The following is a 19,362-nucleotide window of genomic DNA, read 5'->3' as shown; positions in this document are numbered from 1 at the left end:
ATGGTAGTGATTCAAGAATGAGAGTGGAGAAATGTATCTGAAGGAAGTCAAAATAGAAGAAATTGCTAGTAATTTGGAGGTTTTGATACATGGTTTCATATGTCTTAGAGATCTGGCTGTTTGAAAGTGAAGCTCAGTGTTTTCCAAAAAATCATCACTTTTCATGTAACTCAAGTATTTAAATTTTTAAAAAAAGGAAATTACCTCAAAGTCAGCTGACTGAGAATGTTCATTTTACTGTACTGGTGCTTGGAGAGTATCCAGAAAAGGTGTAAGGTCTTGAATTTTCTTCTGCGTGTGAGTTTTTGACATAATTTACTAAAGATATTTCAGTGTAGTTTTGAATAACTTAATGAGTCTCTTTATGTTTTAGCAACTTATTAAACTGTTACATAAAAGGTAAACTAGGATATGTCAGGGGAGAGAGACAAGACTTCTTTAAGAGCTAAGTGAAGACTGGCATATTTGAAGTAAATTGAAATGTAATTATCATCAGGCTTCTTGAAGAGGAGATCATCAAAATGGCCCAACTGACAAACACTGTGTTTAAAATTGCCATATCCCAATCTTAGGTTTTGAGGAAAGGAGTTTGGCTGTTTGGTGATGGCTGGAACTGGAGAAGTTTAGCCAGCCTTCTGCATACTTGCTGAAGAATTACCTTCCTTTTCCAGAAGGGATTTGTTTCAGATGGAAGGGTAAAAAGCCAAAAAATATTTATAAAAACTTGAATGTTTATGAAGGAACATAACTGAAAAGTCTCCAAGCTTATGAAGTCGACTGTGCGTAGGCTAGGGAAATTTTAAAACACTTCTGTGTTAAAACTGTGTATATGTCTGAAAATCTTTGTATCCACTGTAAATGAAGGCTTATGGAGGAAATACTGGCTTCTGTTCAACTTCAAAAAGAAAGCTCCTTTGGGAGAGAGGGAAGTTAAAGACAAAATTTTAATACACAAAAAGTGAACACACAAAACTTAAATCTGTTGGCTTTGCCTGCGTATGGATGGATCAAATGTCCAGACTTAAGTGATGGGAGGGGCATTTCCCTGGGTGTACCACCACTGGCTGGGGTTCTGTTCCCTGCCCACAGTTTGTCTGTCTGGTTTCTGATCGTATGTCAAATATGGTGACATCATGCCCTGTGATACTCCTTTTTGTAAAAGCTAATAGTGTTTTTTACTTGAAGCTTGCCCCAGTAAGGCAGCAAAAATAATTTTGGCTGGAGAGGAAGAGTTGCCTTTTTGAGACAGTTTGATCGCCTGCTGTGTTCACCCTCAGCCCTCCATCATTCTTACCCTGTGCTCCTACCACCCTCCTGCTCCAATTTGTAGATGGCTTTTAGTCATACTTGATGGGCAAAAATCCCCAAAATATTAAATTGGCACAATCTGGGAGAAAATTGAAGAAAGGTAACTCTACAGTTATCTGTTGTTTTCTAGCCTGCCAGTTCAGCAGTGAGCCTTACTTTTGACTGGCCAGATGGAATACCTAAACCTTGGAACAAACCCTAGCATCTGATACCTCTTGATGATTTGGTAATTAAGAGGCATAGGGAAGATGTCATAGTATTGTGAGGGGAATGAACATTTTGGAGGTGGAGGAATAAAGGAGAGCTTGTAAGGGGCAGCAGCAGCAAGGTGCTGAGGTTATTGCTGTCAGTGGGAGATAAACCCAAAAGTTCTGCTTTCCACAAGGCAGGATAAATTGTTTTAACAAGGGCTGTTTGCAGATAGACTGTAATTTATTTCCAAGCATCAACATTCCATCAGTCATTTTTTTTCAGTGTGCTGCGGCTGGTACTGCAGCTGGTCCTTTTAAATCATAAAAAAAGTATCCAGCTGCTGCTACAGGGGAGTTTTTTAGAAGAGCATAGTGGTAAAAGTTAAACCACTCTGCATTAATGAATGGTTGATCATGTTTCTTCTCCCTGAAACAAAGTTTCCACAGTTTGCGTAGGAACTGTTTGGTCTGAATTTATGGAAAGAGTTAGTTTCATATTTTTTATTCTTAATGGGAACAGTTGAAAGCTGCTTGTAGAAGGGGCAATTAGCTGATAAAGTGGCTATTTTATAAGTGTGACTTCTCCTGTTCCTCTGTTGGAAAACCAAAGAGGAGCACAGGAGAGCAGACTATAGACAAGGTGAGGAGAAGATTAATGTATTGTTCATGCATGTAAAGTATGTAAGCTGATGTAATTAGGAAGAGAGATAACCTAGGTTATTTGCTTTCTGAATTGCATGAGGAAAAGGAAGGAAAGAATCTGAATGTACTGTCTTCGTGCTAATATTTCCTGCACTAAAATTAAAGTGGATACCTTACTCTTACTGAGAAAACTGAGACTTCTTTCTTAACTGTGACAGCTACTTGCACAGAAGAGTGTACGAGAATATTAATAAAGCAACTTTCTGCAGTTCAAAAATTTAATAAAGGAACTTTCAAATTCAGTTGTTGGATATTTAGTTATGACCTTGTTTCTTTGGTGGACATGTGTTCTACACTGTAGTGTCATAGAAACTATTAAGAAAGACTTCTTATATTGCAAATAAAAGTATAATATTCTCCACTTTTCTGAATGAATGCTACTAGCTGATATGATTTTAAAGACTTGACTGTTACTAAAGTGAAATGTTAATGTAAGAATGGACATATTTTTAACATTGTTGTCAGCTATACTTTCATTCCGGTTTTTACCTGAATTATCTGCTTTTTATACACATGATATATAATATTATAACAACTTTCTTGGCATAAACCAGTGTAATCATGAAAAGAGGTAGTTACTTCACACCTTGAAATTAATAAATCCTAAGAAGAAGTGTAGGTTGTCTTAGGATATATTGTAACTATTTTTTCATCTGTTGGTATCTGAATTATATGTTTATGTTGATCTTTCTAACAGGGATTGCACTGCACATTAGCAAAAAAATTCCGAATTGCACATAACACAAAACATACTGCTACACTCAAATTTCCGGTCATTCTGGTGATGTTCATGAGTCACTGACATACTTTTCAAAGCATTGTAAGTAAATCAGTGGGTCACGATATTGGAATACTGTACTGTTGGCTCCTCAGCTTGGAATTATTTCAGTACGTATGTAACTTGTAAGTAGTCAAAGGCTAGGCCTCTGCTTTAAAAAAATTGCCCAAAGTCTGATAATGAGACATTGCTTTGTGGAAAACTATTGCAGAAGTAGATTACCTCAAAGAGCAAATATTTGAGATTGAGGAGAATTGAGATTGGATGGTGTGAGTGATGCTACCAAGCATCTTTTAGCAGATAAAAGTAGTTTGCATTGTGTCAGAATTAGAGGCTTTGGCAAGTGTTCGTTGCGAGCTCGAAATAAAGGCAGACAGGTACTGGGCAACATAAAACCTGTAGGAAAAGGAAACAGAAAAGTTGGCAAGAGAGAATAAAATGTAAGTGTGTTGCTCTAGAAGATCACAAAAATATTAAAATGTCTAAATAGTATTTCACTATTTCTTTTGTCAAATAGTGATGTTATGGAGGTAATAGCAAGGTAATTAGTAAAAGAGATGGCAAATCCAGAACTGTTAAGAGAATGTGGAAGTGTTGACTGGGGACAATTTACCTGTTGGCAGGTAAAAGTTTTGACTAGCATGGTTTGCCTGTCTAGCCAATTTCAGACCTTCTTTCTTCCTGCCCCTCTTGAATGGCGAGGGTAAAATTTGCTCTTGACATAGGATTTAGTTTGCGGGAATATACCAGTGGGATCTTTGCAAGATCTGGGATGGGTTTATATGCCCCAGTAAAATATAGAATAGGCACATCCTCTACTTTCATTTACAGCATAGGGCACAACAATATAGTCCTGGGGTGTGTTGGAATAGTGGTTGAGGGGGTGGGAAAGACAGTTTATGTATTTGGATAAGACAATATGTCTCCTGAGCAAAAAGTTACTGGTATTCCAAACCATGGACCATATATAAGAAGTTAGATGTACATGTTCTTTAAATACTTGTAATTTTCTTTTACATTCATGTGGTGAAGAGAACACTGACTTGTAAGTCTTTTACAAACTTTTTTTGCCATATTCATTCTTGATGAATAAGCAGAATGTCATCACGGTTTGGAAAATCAAATTTAATTTCCCATTCAGTTTGTAATTTTCCCATTAATATGGAAGGTTGATAAGGCTTTTGCTGAAAGGATCATATTTAAGTAATCATATTTTTATTTAGAGTTTATTTAGAACTTGCTTTCTGGAAGAATGCAACACTTTTTGCTACAAATCTAAGAGCAATGCTGACAAATCACTGGTTTGAGCATTCTTGGTTTGTAAAACACTTCAGCTTGCAAAGCAAATACCCATTCTCAGCACTTGCTATTCTTTTGAAGCTGATGAAGCACTTGAGCTACTACTTATAAGTTGGTTCTTCTTAATTTTATATCAAAGTATTTTGAACCTAAACGGTCATCTATCATCATGGAAATCCAGCTCAGGTATTTTGACAAATGGATGGTTTTCTGTTTTGGTGGGAGCCTCACAGGGAGGAAGTTGCAAGCCTGAGGTTTTCAGTTGCAGAGGAAGGTTTTAGAAATGCTGTTTGATCTGGCACTGCTTTCTCTAGTTTACTTAGTAGTGATGAGCTGAATTTGAGTCTTTAAAAAGCATAGTACATATAGCATATGTATATCTTTAAATAGCATATACAAAAAAGACAGTTGATACTTTCCACCTGAGCCAATGTTAAGGAGTCCTTTGCAAAGCATGTAACTTTGTCAAACAGTTGAGCTTAGAGCTGAATGAGTTGGGAGGCTTTGTTTTGGCCTGTCATGAGGTGGGCAGAAGTGTTGAGAGCTCCCTGCTTGCTTTGCTGCATGACAAGTTAAACATTTTGGGGTAAGTGGTTTAAGACAGTATAGTACTTCCAAAGATTTTTCCCATGTGTCTAAAGGGATAAAAATAATTCAGTGTTGACTGAACAAAAATAGTACAATTTTTTTTTTTTTTTTGCGTTTTATTTAACTGTATTTTTAAAAGGTGCCTTCTTTAATTTTGATGCTTCCTGAAACGTTCTATAGCATAGCAGCTCCCACTTATCAAATAAAAAGTTCAGATTTTATTCTTCTGTAAGTCATAGTTCTCAATATCCTGGCCTTCCTTTCAGCATAGCAGGTGCCTAGCCTACTTGTTACACTATTTTATCTTTAGTAATTTTAGTTTTAGGAGCTGATTAGAAACTTAAACATTCTGCATGTTTTCATATTGCTGCCTAGCTTTTGATGTACACTAGGATGAGCTTCTATATAGAAGATTCCTGTTTCATCTCTTTCTGGAATATTCAAGCAAAAATTATTCCTCAACCCTGAATCAGTCAGGGATTTGTTTAGGGAAGCAACTCATGTCTTGCCAGTTATTGAAAATACTTAATGGTCAAATTCATATCTGAATAACTGATGGAGATTTCCAGTAGTGAAAGTTTCTCAGGCCCTGAAGCATTCTGCCAAGTATCAGATTAATAATCCTTTCCTCACGATGTTATGATGTAATTAACAATGTTTGCAGCCCAGCTGCTAAAGAGCTGCTTAAATTGAAGTGGAAAACTGATACAGAATAACTGAAAACCACTGCAGAATCGGAGAAAATAGAAGATACAATTGCCACATAATAGCCATGTTGAGATTTAGTGTAAGAACAGTGGCAACTCTTAAATTTTAAGAGCTAGGTTTTTAGCTTCATGAGTCTACCCGTGCTGCTGAAGTAAAGTCTTTTCCTGGCCATTCTTTCCCTTGCTTAGGCAATTATTGTGTAATAGATTGCAAAAATTTCTCGATTGCAGTATATTTCTGTGTTGAATTAGCTCTACTCTGTACTCAACTGTGATGTTGTCAGAAAGGAGTGTGGGGATAGAGCAAATGCTTAGGGACTAGGGGATGTTATTGTGCAGTCCTTGAGCTGCAGTGCTGATTTTCAGCATTCTTGACTTCTTTTTTTTTCACTTGTTTTAAGCATGGTGTATATGTAAACTGCATACCTTATTTCCTGCATCCTGAGGTATCTTTTGGCTTTGTGCTTGTAAAAAGAAAGATGCTGCAAACAGCTGACTTACTCAGCAATTAGTAAATTAAGTGAAATGGGATATTTCTAGGAAGAAACCTGAAGGTTTGCAGCATGATTTGGGAAACCGTGGGCAGGATTGCTGCATTGCCAAAGGCTGCATTAAAACAGCAGTGCTTTTTTTAGAAAAGCTAATTCATTGGGTTATTGTCGCAGTTTCCTCATCCTTGTTTTGACGGTGTTAATAGCTCAGGATTCTGTTTCAACAACCTGAAAGTAGTTACTGACTTTACAAAAAAAGGGACAAGAAAAAAATTAGGATCTGTATTACTAACTGAATCCATTGTTTTGGAAACTTGATAACGTAATGTTTCCTGTGTTCCTCCATGGTAAACAAAACTTCCTGAATTAAGGGACCATTATCTCACCTGAAGCCAGGAAAAGTTTGCCTGCTTTATTTTACTTAGAAGAATGGAATATTTTGTTGCTGTTGTTGTTTAAAGTGATCTTCCTACTCTTGCAAGTGAGAAATGATAGTCATTTGTCAGCTCAGCCAAATTTCAGATACTGTTGCAAGCAGCAGAGCTTTGCCTGGAGGCAGATGCATATATCCGAAACTAGAATTTCTGTGGGAGGGTTAGTATTTGTGCATGAAGACATATGCTCAGCCAAGCAGTTTGTTGGTTTGGGTTTATTTTCTCCTGCTGACACTGACAGACAGTCTTACTGAAGAGCTTTAAATCTGGCAGAAGGCAGGAAACTATTCCCTCCTCACTATTTATTTCCCTCACCACAAAATTTTGTTTTTAAATAGAGCATTAATATTTTTAAATAATTGAGTCCCTAGGCCAAACTTTTTTTTTTTTTCCCCTGGGGAGGTTCTATGTATTAGTCTGTGCCCTAGGGTAACTTTTTTCTGAAGGTTTACTTTTGTGTACTGTGAACTTAACTGTTCCCTGAGTTAAAGTCCTCCTAATAAGCAATGTGTTATTTTGGACTTTGGAGTTATGATGCTTGTTCACCTCTTAAACTGCTGTCTCTAATAAGGTTTCCATTACTTACTGGGGGCTAATGTTGTAATGTGTGATAATGTAAGACTTCGTAAAAGCTTGTGGACAAGAATACAATTTTCTCATTTTCCTCTTTGATTAACAAGTGCTAATTACATAGTGCAAGAGACTACTTCCTGTTTGATTTGTGAGAGTTTTTATCATTTCATTTAGTTCCTAAGTCAGTAAATATATAAACAGCCTTTTTTAGCTCTGTATACAGCCACAAATGCTTTAGTTTAGAACTCTAATATTTATATTTCTTCTGTGATGAGGCTACAGAGCTGAATAGACAGTAGTCTGTCTCATGCCAGAGTGCTGCAAGAAATGATTTCTCAGTGTCTAAAGAGACATAATTGGATGTGTGGAGCGGTGGTTTTACTTGGGGGATTTTCTACCACTTAGGACTTTGTTTGTTATCTTTGTGAGAAAATATTAATATCACTGAGGTCCTTTGTAAATGTTGAGAAGCATTGTGTAAATGTGACATTTGCTTTTACAAATTTACTGGTTGATTTATTTCAAGTACTGCCTCTTGTGAATGGCAAGTCTTAGGATCTTGCTTAGTTACCTCCCCCTCCCATTTTTCTCACTAAGTAATGTGCTATCGTTCCTTCTATAATACTCCATGTGTGTGAGCTTAAAAAATCTAAGCCTTTGACTAGAACAATTCTGTAGTTCCCTTTTTCTGCATATAGGATAGAGTTGCTGTAACTTTATTATCCCACAGTTGTTAACACTTGCGAACTGATTTCTTGGCCCATGGAAGGCTGAGGTTGTGGTCTTTTAAGCAATATTAAAGCAGTATATTTGGATGTCTGTAATTTTGCATCCCTCTGATCATCTCTGAGGTAATGGGAGATATTTGTAATTATTTCACTCTGTAGTTTCATTAGTAATTATCAGTGGAAATGAATAAAATGGGTATGGGAATAACTCATGTACATTTTTTTCCCCCTAAACTCTGTTCTCCCATGCCATCCATACCTGTAAGATTTACTACTATCTGGGTGTTTTGCATCAGATCAGTGAAAGGGAGGTTACAGGTTATTCATTTGAATATTATACCTAGAAGAAAGCCGGCAGCTCTGCTGAAGCCCTCTGCATGCTGTTGAAGAAAGCATTGATCATAGGGCATGCAATTTTACAGAATGTAAAATTTATGAGGGCAGCTGTCATTGATTTTATTGTACCTATGTATTTAGCTGGTTTGTATTCATTATTAAATAGGATTAAATAGGATAGGTTTTTACTCAGTAGGTCTGGAAACTTTTAGTCTTCTTATGGGTTAGGGAAGACTAGAAAATGTTAAAGCACCATCTTTCTCAGCTGAAGGGACCCTCATTGATAACGTTTGCCAGTGTTAATGTTATGCACACTTTTTCTAGCAAAGCACAGTATTCTGAAAATGGAAACTGAGCCACATTTATAAAAACCAAGTGAAGAAATTCACGTTGTGTACATGACTATGCACATGCACACACATATGTAGGTATCTGGGGTTACTACTGGTTTGTACTGTGGAGGGGCTGATGATTCTGCCTGGTTGCTGCTGCTTGGTCTAAGGCTGTTGCCATACTTGTGTTTTTTGAGGAAGATGACTACTTGATCTGTTAGAGTAAGTGATAACCTTCTGATGTCTCCTGAGCTTCATGTGACTTGTGGTGAAGAGTTGCTGGTGAAGTCCAAAGTCACTGCTCTTTACACAGCAAATGTGTTGTCTGTAGTGTCAGGCATGTGCATCTGCTGCTGGTCCCACCTGAACTCATCCAAGCAAGGGGTGAAAGGACAAGACTGGAGTTGAAATTGGATAGGAAGTTGGAGTTTTTAGGGCAAAGTACAGCTCAGTCTTTATGTTTTCATAGCCTATTACAATAGAAGCATTACTGGCAAATGACACTACCCACTCTTTATAAACAAACAATGCAAACAAAAAACTTAAGTTGACGCCAGAATTAATTTTTTTTGGCTTCTGGGTTCCTTCATAGTGAATGTTTGTCAGTCGAGGGAGCTGAGAGGTGTCTAATGCATTTTGCACTGTGGCTCACATCCTCCATACACACCAGCGCTGGTTGCTTTGCATACTTGTGAAACAATGAGGGTAGTGTTTCCTGGCGGCTGAAGAGAAGGTGCAGAGGGTGTCTGCCAGCTCGCAGCAGTCAACACACAACTCTTTGTTGATAGTCCCACTGGAGATGAGCATGCCTGGATTGATGCTCTGTGCTCCTACTTAAGGCTGATGTAAGTTAATGCTATCAAAATAAACTGGTTTTGCTGATTGCCTTACTAATGTTTTTGAGTCATGATAGTTAAGAAAGATTTCTGTCATCTTTACAAACCTGCAGTGCTTCTCCTTATTTGTGAATAATTTGGGTTTTCGTCTTTCTGGAGAGCAGTTGTGAGGTTATGAAAGATAGCTTTTTTTTTTTTTTTTTTTTTTTTTTTTTTTTTTTTTTTTTTTTTGAGTTGAACAATTCTGTGTAGGTAGCTTGAATTATGAAAAAGCCATTTCTTACAGTCCAAAGAGATTTAGTAGTGATGCTGAATATGACAGTAGACACTTCACTGGTGAGAGCAGTAGACTGTCTTATATTTTTTATTTTTTTGTGGTGCTTTCTAGCCGTGTAGTACTCTCAAGTAACATGAAAATGAGCTTTTCAGTAGTCTTGATTTGGGGGTACAGGTTGGGGTGCACTTCTAAAAATCATATTTACTTCAAAATACCTCTATGTGTTCAATCACTCTTGGTCTCTTTCATACACTGCTTGTGTTGGCTTGTGTTGCTTTGGGTCCCTGTCCCCATGGGCAGCAGGAGGCCTGTGAGAGGAAGGTGCTCCTGCATTGTTTGCATGGCTGTGTGTGCCAGAGTCATTGCTTGGTTGGTGAACAACCTGTCAGTGAAGGCCAAGAAAAGTAATGACATACGCTTTAGATGTCAGTCTGATCAAAGCAAGTCTTACCTTGACAGATTTTTTCCTAAGTTTTGGGGAGATGATATGATAGCAGTGTGTACTTAACAGCTGTTAAACATAATACCTCTCTTTATGGTTTTGCTGATTCTATTATAAATGATGCCTATAAATCTTTTTTGTTTCAGACAAGTTGCATGCAGGGAAAAAAAAAATCTTTGGATTGTCTCCATTAAGAAAGATTTATTCAAATGATTTTTTTTTTCCCTTGCTGCCTTTCTGTATAAGATAAAACCATGGAGACTTAAGGAACCAAACTGTGGTTGTTTTGTTGTACACTCTGCATTTTTTATGTATTTTGGTCACTTCAAGAAAACAGGAAGATGATGTGGTTTTCTCAGTGTTACAGATCTGTTTTCTCCAGAGTTTAATGGCAGCCTAATAATTTAATGCTTTTTTGTTCAGTCTCTTGCACTGATTTTTCTGACCTTGTGCAGGGTCATACTGAGCTGGTAGAAAAGTAATTTGATGCAATGGAGTTGGCTTCATACTTTATGGCATGTGCATGATTTTGTGTGTGTGGGGAGGTGTTTCACTGAATACAAAAGAAATTGACTGCACAGACTAGAAAGGTAATGTGTGACTAAAAAATCATACAATCAATCTGTATTATATTTAGGAAGAGGTGAAAGTGGTAAGTGAGGTGTGACAAGTTGGGATAGATATTTCATTGGGCATAGATAGCTCTGCATGATTCTTGCTGTTTTTAATATTAAATGTATCAGAAGGAAGTTCTCTGCATAATACAAATGCAAATATTGAGACTATTCAGTATAGACAGTTGCTTGAAAATGAGACAGTTATATTTTGCAATCTACAAACACTGTGGCTGTGAATCTGGTCAGCATATTAGAGCAACTGACTAAAATTTGTTTAGGTTTAAAAAAGTTTCAAATAATCCTTTCTTCATTTTCAAGTGGTTTGGCTGTGATAGAATTAATTTTCTTCTTAGTAGCTGGTACAGAGCTGTGTTTTGGATTCAGTATGAGAATGATGTTGATAACACACTGATGTTTTAGTTGTTGCTAAGTAGGACTTACTCCAAGTCAAGGAATTTTTAGTGCCTCATGCTCTTTGCGTGTGCAAAAAGCAGGGAGGGAGCATGGCCAGGACAGCTGACCCAAACTGACCAAAGGGATGTTCCATACCATAGGACATCGTACTCAGTATATAAGCAGGAGGTGGGGGGATGGGGAATTGGCCTGGGGTACAAATACAGGTTGTGTGGGGAGTGGTTTTGTTGATGGATGAGAAGCTCAACATGACCCAGCCATGTGCACTCACAGCCCAGAGAGCCAAACGTGTCCTGGGCTGCATCCAAAGCAGTGTGGGCAGCAGGGAGAGGGAGGGGATTCTGCCCCTCTGCTCTGGTGAGACCCCACTGGAGCTCTGCATCCAGCTCTGGGGTCCCCAGCAAGGAAAAAGTGCACCTGCTGGAGTGAGTCCAGAGGAGGGACACCAAGGTGGTCAGAAGGCTGGAGCACGTCTCCTGTGCAGATAGGCTGAGACATTTCGGGCTGTTCCGCCTGGATAAGAGAGGGCTCTAGGGAGACCTTAGACCTTCCAGTACCTAAAGGGAGCTAAAAGAGAGATGGGGAGGGACTTTTTACAAGGACAGATAATTACAGGACAACAGGTAATGGCTTTAAACTGAAAGAGGTTAGATACAGATTAGATGTGGAAAGAACTTCACTGTGGGGGTGGTGAGACACTAGAACAGGTTGCCCAGAGAAGTTATGGATACCCACTCCCTGGACGTATTCAATGCCAGACTGGATGAGGCTTTCAGTAACCTATTCTGGTGGAAGGTGTCCCTGCCCATGGTGCGGGCTTGGAACTGGATGGTCTTTCAGGTTCCTTCCAATCCAAACCATTCTATGATTCTGTGAAGATCAGAAATGCATAATCAAGCCAGTGTAACATCCTCTATAACAGGAAGCCTGTGGACTGGAGAAAGCCGCATGTGATACGGTTACAACGCAAACTAAGGAAATATGGCACAGATAAAAAAAGCTATTTTAGGATGTGTGTAAACTCATTAGGTTAACAGTAGGCAGAGGTTTTTTTCAGTAGCTCTCTTTCAGCAAGGAAAGCATATTGTATGGGATTTTGTATAGTTCTTTCAGCTAACTGTTCTTGTTCATACTGGCTAATTAGCATATGGTTATGAAATCTAAAGACAAGATGTGTTTGGGAATAAATGCACTTACACGAAAGTGGGATGGCAATTCAGAAAAGCTTTCAATGTTGGAAAGGTGGCCTGGGAGAATAGGATTTGATTTAGAAGAATAAGTGAAATGCTTTATATTTAGGTCAAAATAATGTAAAGTATGGAGGACATCTGTTAAGTTCCTCCTGCCACCCCATTCCTCACCATGGAATATAAAATGAAAGCCAACACTGTACTTTTGACAAAGAAGAGGTGCGTGTATGTATTGGCATTACTAATTGGTAGTATAATCTGGAGGGTGAGGAGTTGAACCTTGTGCTCTGTTCTATATTGTGAAATTCAAGTATTGTATCTGTTTTGGCCATTTTACTTCAAGAAAGATGTAGGCACACTTAAGTTGCCTCAGGACTGTAATGACTAATGATTTGGAAAAGGTGCTATGTGCAGAAGGAATAATTGAATTGGCATTTCTGTAACCCAAAGAAAAGATCAAGGGAAATAATAAGCTTTTAAGTGTGTGGAAGCTCACTACAAGTAAGTGAACAGCTGCCCTTGGTAGCTGTGCCTTGCTTACTAGCGGCAACGTGGGCCATACCCTGTGTGTCCTCCTCTCACTGTTTGCTTTTTGGGGTTGTGTTTTATAAGGACTATTTCTAGTCAGTGTGTGGACAGCACTGAACAAAGAGCCTGAATCTTAGGATCCTTTGAAGAAATATATAAATTAGCAAAATCACTGTAGTAAGGATCTTCATGTAACCAGACAGATGTATAGAAAGATACTTCAGTTTAAACTTTAGAGCAGATAGAAAAAAATTTGCTCCCGGACTTGCCAGCCACTTGGCCAGTAACAGACCAATTTCCCCATCGGTAAAAAAGGATCGTGTTCTCCTCCTCTGTAAGCACCTGAGTTTTAGTGAAGAAAAGTGCTACACAAAAGGCTAATTTACCATAAGCAACACTCATTTTTTTGTGTGTGTAGTGCATGTTACAGTGCAGTGTGTAGAGCCTAGTCAGATACATCATAGAAATCTGTTTAACCTCTTGAAGGCAAAAGCTAATTTGCTTTGATAAAGGAGGTTGGGTCTCTTCAGAATTATGTCATGAGCTCTTATGTTAACATGTTCAGAAAAGAAACAAACATGTTTATGTTAGGTTTCCTGCCGGATATTTTTCTGGCTCTTTGAAACCTCCCTGTTTTTTTTCAGATTTGGTAAAAATTGGTATCATTTCTAGGAGATCTTTAGCCAGTTCTTTTAATAATCAGCCTTTAAGCCAAGACATTTTGCCCTTCTACTTTGGTATGCAAAAGACGGGAAACTGCCAAATATTATGCTTATTTCACCTGCTTCAGTATAGGGGTAATAATTAATGATTAGGCAGTTGACAAACACCTTTTCTATCGCTGCCAATCTTAGCCTTCCTTACCACATACTTCCTTCATACTGTCATCTTACCAGAGTATCAGCATCTTTTCTTTTTTTTTTCTTCCCTTGTGCAAAGATGTTAATCTGGGCACATACGGGTGGTATAGAGGTAACAGTTTAAACAGACAGAGCAAGAAACTTGAGTAACTTTGTAGGTTCAGATATAATGTGGCAAGTGCAAGATACAAGCTTAAGTAATATATGGCAAATATTACCTAAGTGTAGACAAATTACAGTTGCATTAAAAATTGAACAAAATTCTCTTGAATGTTAAGACACATTCTTTACTTTTCAGCTGCTTAGAATTTCCTTCAGACATTGCTGTATTAACTGGGCAAAGGCAGAGATTTGAAGGAATTCATTCAATATTGCTAAAGTTTTAACGGGTAAGACTTGGAAAGGCTCAGCCATCATCTTTCAGGTGTCACTTTTTTTCTAGAAGTGAAAAAACGTCGCTTCTTAAGCGTCAAGTCTGTGTTACTGTAATAACACCTTTTTTTTTTTTTACAAAAGCTGTCATTATAAATGCTAATGTTTAACTTGTGGGCGAGAGATGAAAGAATGTAAAAACCCCTACATCTATAAACTAGAATATGTATAGGAAGATTTAGTCCAAAAGAGTGATCATCTGGGGAGTTGCTCATGTGAATGTGTGCTGTTTTTTGAGGAGGCTGTTTTCTTGCCTTACTGAGAACAATTCATAGTTTGTTGTGCTAAGTATTCATGATTGGATAGAGGACGACATATATAGAACTCAAAAATAGATAACGGCTTATTTGGGAGGACAGGCAGTCCTCCCACTTAAATCATATCATCTGGAAGGCTAAAAAATGTTGATGACTTGTTCCACCTCTCCACTCTACCCTGCATATGTTGTTTTCCTCACAAGCTCAGTTCACTGCCTTCTTTTAGAAACAATCTTTGACTCCTTCTTCCTTGCATGGGATTTTAGATTTTGAAATCTTAAATGGGAAACTTTCCTCCCCTTCCACCTCAAGCTCTGCCAGTACTGGGCTAGGAACTTATCTGAATTTGTTTTTATTCTAGGGCAGCCTTAAGACCTTGCTGGTGGAAGACCTCTTTTGCCTCTCCGTTCATGTCGGAATGGCCTAGGCCAGTCTGTTCCTCTATGGTTCCTGCCACAGGTGCTCTACAGCAATGTGTTGGGACTTTGCCACCAGTGCTAGTGGGCCATCCCGATGGCTGTAAACCTGCAGAGGAGGTGAGTACAGAGTGTGTTCCAGGAATTTTTGGTGCTTTGGTCAGGTCTGGCAGCTTTGGGTGTGTGTCAGAGCAAAGGGAGCACTCAATGACTGCCTGTGTGCCCCTGCTTTGTCACTGCATTGCACTAGGTTTGCGTGGCAAGGTTTTGCTAGTGAGTTAGAGGCGTCTTCTCTGAGAAGCTGCTAGAAACTTCCCCTGTGCCCAATGGAAGCAGTGCCAGCCATCTCCCAGAGGGACCTGCCACTGGCCAAGGCCGAGCCCATCACTTAGTGGTAGAGTGTCTGGGGTACTGTACAGGAAACCCATCCTAGAGCAGTCTGTTCCTGAAGGACTGCACCCTATGGAAGGGACCCACACTGGAGCAGTTCATGAAGAACTGCAGCTTATGGGAAGGACTCAAGTTGGAGAAGTTTGTCAAGGGCTGTTTCCTGTGGGAGCAGGGAAGAAGTGTGAGTAATCCTCCCTCTGTGGAGGAAGGAGAGGCAGAGCTGGGATGTGATGAACTGACTGTAACCCCCATTCCCTGTTCCCCTGTGCTGCTAGGGGGAGGAGAAGGTAGAGAAAACTGGGAGTGAAGTTGAGCCCAGGAAGATGGGAGGGGTGGGAGGAAAGTTTTTTAAAGATTTGTTGTTATTTCTCATCCTACTCTGATTTGATTGGTAATAAATTGAACTGATTTCCCCATCATGAGGCTGTTTTGCCTGTGGTGGTCCCTGGTGAGAGGTTTCTCCCTGCCCTTATCTTGACCCACAAACCCTTTGTTATATTTTTTCTCCCCTGTCCAGCTGAGGAGGGGAGGAACAGTGACTTTGGTGGGCACCTGGCATCCAGCCAGGGTCAATACTCCGCATGCGTATTCCATATTTTACTGTTCCTTCAGCATCCTGTTGGACCAGTTCAGTTTTCTGCAGCTATTGAACACGTGTCCATAAGAAACCCTTTGGATATTAGCGCAGACCTAATTAAACTGTTACTTTGGTTGTCTCTGAGTATTGGGAAGTATAGTATCCAAGTGGATAAAAGACCTCATTATTGGTTTTCCTAATTTTACCTTTACCTTCTCAGTATATCTTGAAAAGAGTTATCTAGTCCAGTGAGCTGGAATTCAGATCAACTTTCCATCCAGATGACCTAAGAAAGCCTGAGTTTCATTTTCTGTGTTTCTACAACAAACACAGTACCCTTAAACCATCCTTGTCAGACCAAAGAAGATTTATTAAACTACCACTGTGTAGTCACTGGGTGTGCAGTGAGGTGTTTAACAACTGAGTACTCGTGAAGCCTCCTCTGTGTGTGCATCTCCCACACTTTTTTTAAGCTTGATTGAAGCAAGATGAAGAACCAAAGTTTATTGGGATGGACAGGCAAAGATGTGGGATGACAAGTCCATTTCCTTTGGCAGAAAAGTTTAGCCAGTGCAGTTGTATTTAGTGTGTTAAATGCTGTCCTGCACTTGGAATCGTCGGTATTGGCATTTTGTGCTAATTTTTCATCCTGATTTTTTTCTTTCCTGGAACCTATTAGCAGTTTTCATAGATTAGTTTTCACAGGCTGAGTTCTGAAGGACTCTTTGGGCCCAATTCTGAAGTTCAGGTTCAGCAGGGTAAAATGGGAAAAGAATGTTTCATGTTTGAGTAGGTCCTTTTCCAGTCAACTTGAAAAGATCTAACTTGTACTCTTAAATTCAGTGCTTAAAAGGTATAAATGGAACATGTATCAGTTTAGAGGAGAGGAAAAATTATATCCAAAATTACTACCTAATACTCTTTAGTAGTAGAGGCTACTAAGAAAAAAATCTAGGGTAAAAAAAGGTAGAGCAAATTTTTTACTTCTGGGTTTACTTCTTTTGGCTGCTCAAGTGGTATCTTCACTGATATTTCTTTCATGGTAGCCCAATCACCTCTTCTGTGGTTTTTGACTCTAATGTTGAGTTTAATGAGATAACAGATTTGAGTAGAAATAACTTCTGTTGGGGGGATTGGTCTGGGTCTGCACTGAGGGACCAGTGTGGCTGAATAAACACAATTGTTCTTGGTTATTTTTCAGTTGTGTCAGTTCTCTGGTTAAGTTTGTTCCTTGCTGTGTAGATTTTTGCTGGCAGAGCAGAAGGCTGGCATGTTGGAGTAGCAGCTACTTACACAGTAATAGTGTGTTGATAAGTCTTTAGCTGTGGTCTGGCTTCTCAGACATGTCTACTCTCCTTGTAAGGATTCTAATGCTTTCAGAGAACATGAAAATCTTTCAGAAAAGGTACTGAAAAGTAATTTTAAATGTCTTGGAGCACAGAATTTTAAAAGATGTTTTAAAAAGTGTCTGATCTCTGATCTGATTTAATTTAAATTTTAACAGTTATTTTTATTTCTCAAATTCCATGATTTTCAATTAATATATAGCTGAATTTCCAAAACAGTTCCATCATATTCCTTTCTTTAATGTTTTCTGACAGACTGACCTTTTTTATGGTGAGTCTGTCTCTTGGCTTCTAGTCAGGAATTAATTTTGAATTGTAAAAAAGCTCAAGTTGCTACAAGCTTTATACTTTCAAAAATCATGTGTCAAATTAAATACACCAGCTGTTTTTTTCATGAAGTGCCTGACAGTTTCTGGGAAAACAGAATGGCAAAGTAGTAAGCACCAAAGTATTTGAGGAAATGTAAGTAATTTAGTCAAGTCTGATGCATACCTGCCATACCGAATGTTCTGCTGATTGTTTTCTCTATGCAACTATGCAGAAAATTGTTATCGTCACACTTATAGGTAACTGGGGAAACAAGTGAACTCTTCCACAAAATAATCTTTCTGTCTCAAATTGCATATCACACTCTTCAGATTTCTCTGGACTGCTGTACAGCACAACAAATAAATTCTAAATTTTATTTTCTTTTTTACCTTACTGATGCATTTCCTATATCTTGCTACGGCTATTTTATTTAAATTTGTCAAACCTCTTTCATACTAGGATGAAAACTTACAAGTTAGGCCAGATGAAATACATGTTTTGGAATCACTAGCTTGAAGAGTATAGTCTTGAAATTTAATGTCTGAGTGAATCTGCCATTTTTCTTCCACAGAAAGAAATACTTAAGAAATAAAAAGAAATATTTAAGAAATAAAATCCAGCTACATTTGAAAAGCATTTATTACAGAATAATGAAAATGTAGCATTTTCTTTTGAAAATGACTTTGTTTAAATAATTCCCATGGCCTAAGTGAGAACTATTTTTTAAAAGTTTTGATTTTTGTTTTTCTAGCATTTTCTTTCACAAATGAACTCAAAGCATGATATGTTTGCCTTTTTTTAAAAAAAAGTGCAGATTTTTTAAGCTGTTAACAAAATACAGCTGCTGTTTCTATAGAATTCAACTTATCTTTTCCATAGTGCTGCTTTTGACCAAATGTGAACTTGAATGTAAATTTCTATATTTGTCAATGAAGTTGAAGATTAGGAAGAAGTATGGGCATGGCCAATTAAAATCTCTGTGATTTGGCCCATATTTGTCTACCTTTACAGTTACAGAAATGTATTTAATTGGATGGGTGGATGCTGTGTGCCCCATGCTTTTTGAATCGTATGAGTTACTTTATATTTCTTAGATAGGTGGGTTCTTCTGCCACTTTCTCTTCCTCTTCTTCTACAGTCTTGAGTCCAGCAGTAGCAGATCATTTTCCATCCTGTCTCTACTTTACCTGTTATCTTAATTTTTGTTGGTATGGTAGCAAGCTACCATAGAGGTAAGAACAATGGGGTAGGAGGGGGCATCTGCTTGCAGAGACCTGAATTGGTGATAGCTGCTCCCTGGCAGAGTTACGGATAGTTTGCTTGCTGAATAGCAAAGAGAAAAAGGCACTGAAAAGGAAAGGGACAGTAGAACTGTGGTGAGAATGTCTCAGTGTGAAACCAGCCTTTGCAAGCCTTTGTTCACAATGGACAGTATTGATACCTCTGTAAACTCTCTTGTAATGTCAGGCATCACAGGTCAGCATATAAACCTCTGTAGCTCACCTGAAGTCTGAATTCTAGAGCTTAAGTTCAGTTCCTGTGGAAATATCAGTACCAGTGCTGATGACCAAAATGCCACATGGACAAAGATCCAGGACTCTAGTCCTGAAGAAGAGCCATTGCTATATTGTTCTGCTTGCAAACTATTCTAGCAGCTTCTCCCTATCAGTTTCTTCTTGCCTTGTCCAGTCTTGGAAAATGTTCTCAAGTTCTACAGGATTCCCAGAACTCTGCGTTTATTATTCTGCCTTTTTAGCTTTTTATCTGACAGTTCTTTTCTTCTTGTTCACCTCTTCAGTGTAGAACCCAAAATATGCCTACTTTAGAAATAAACTTTACATGGAAAAATTTATGAGTCTCATGGTTGAAAAAAATCTCATCGTTGTTCTTTTTATACCATATGTACATTTGCATGGATTAACAATTGAAACCAAGGACTTAAAAGTGTGATATTTCTCAAACTTGTGTTGTCAGCTGTACTAGTTTGAAAGCAAACCAGTGAGA

The 19,362-nt window shown here is 38.4% G+C and overlaps 1 protein-coding gene across 1 annotated transcript in view; it reads left to right on the top strand.

The window, feature by feature from the left end:
- The first annotated feature begins 9,289 nt into the window (after nt 1–9,289).
- GALNT1 (polypeptide N-acetylgalactosaminyltransferase 1) overlaps nt 9,290–19,362 on the top strand; it is a 67,465-nt gene continuing 57,392 nt past the window's right edge. Inside the window, exons 1-2 of the mRNA XM_008637512.2 lie at nt 9,290–9,312; nt 14,682–14,856. The gene's annotated coding sequence lies outside the window, so the exon portion shown is untranslated. The remainder of the gene's footprint in view (nt 9,313–14,681; nt 14,857–19,362) is intronic.

Source organism: Corvus brachyrhynchos, unplaced genomic scaffold (assembly GCF_000691975.1).
Source record: "Corvus brachyrhynchos isolate BGI_N302 unplaced genomic scaffold, ASM69197v1 scaffold7, whole genome shotgun sequence".
Taxonomy (NCBI): Eukaryota; Metazoa; Chordata; class Aves; order Passeriformes; family Corvidae; genus Corvus; species Corvus brachyrhynchos.
This window is presented reverse-complemented; position numbering and strand designations above follow the sequence as displayed.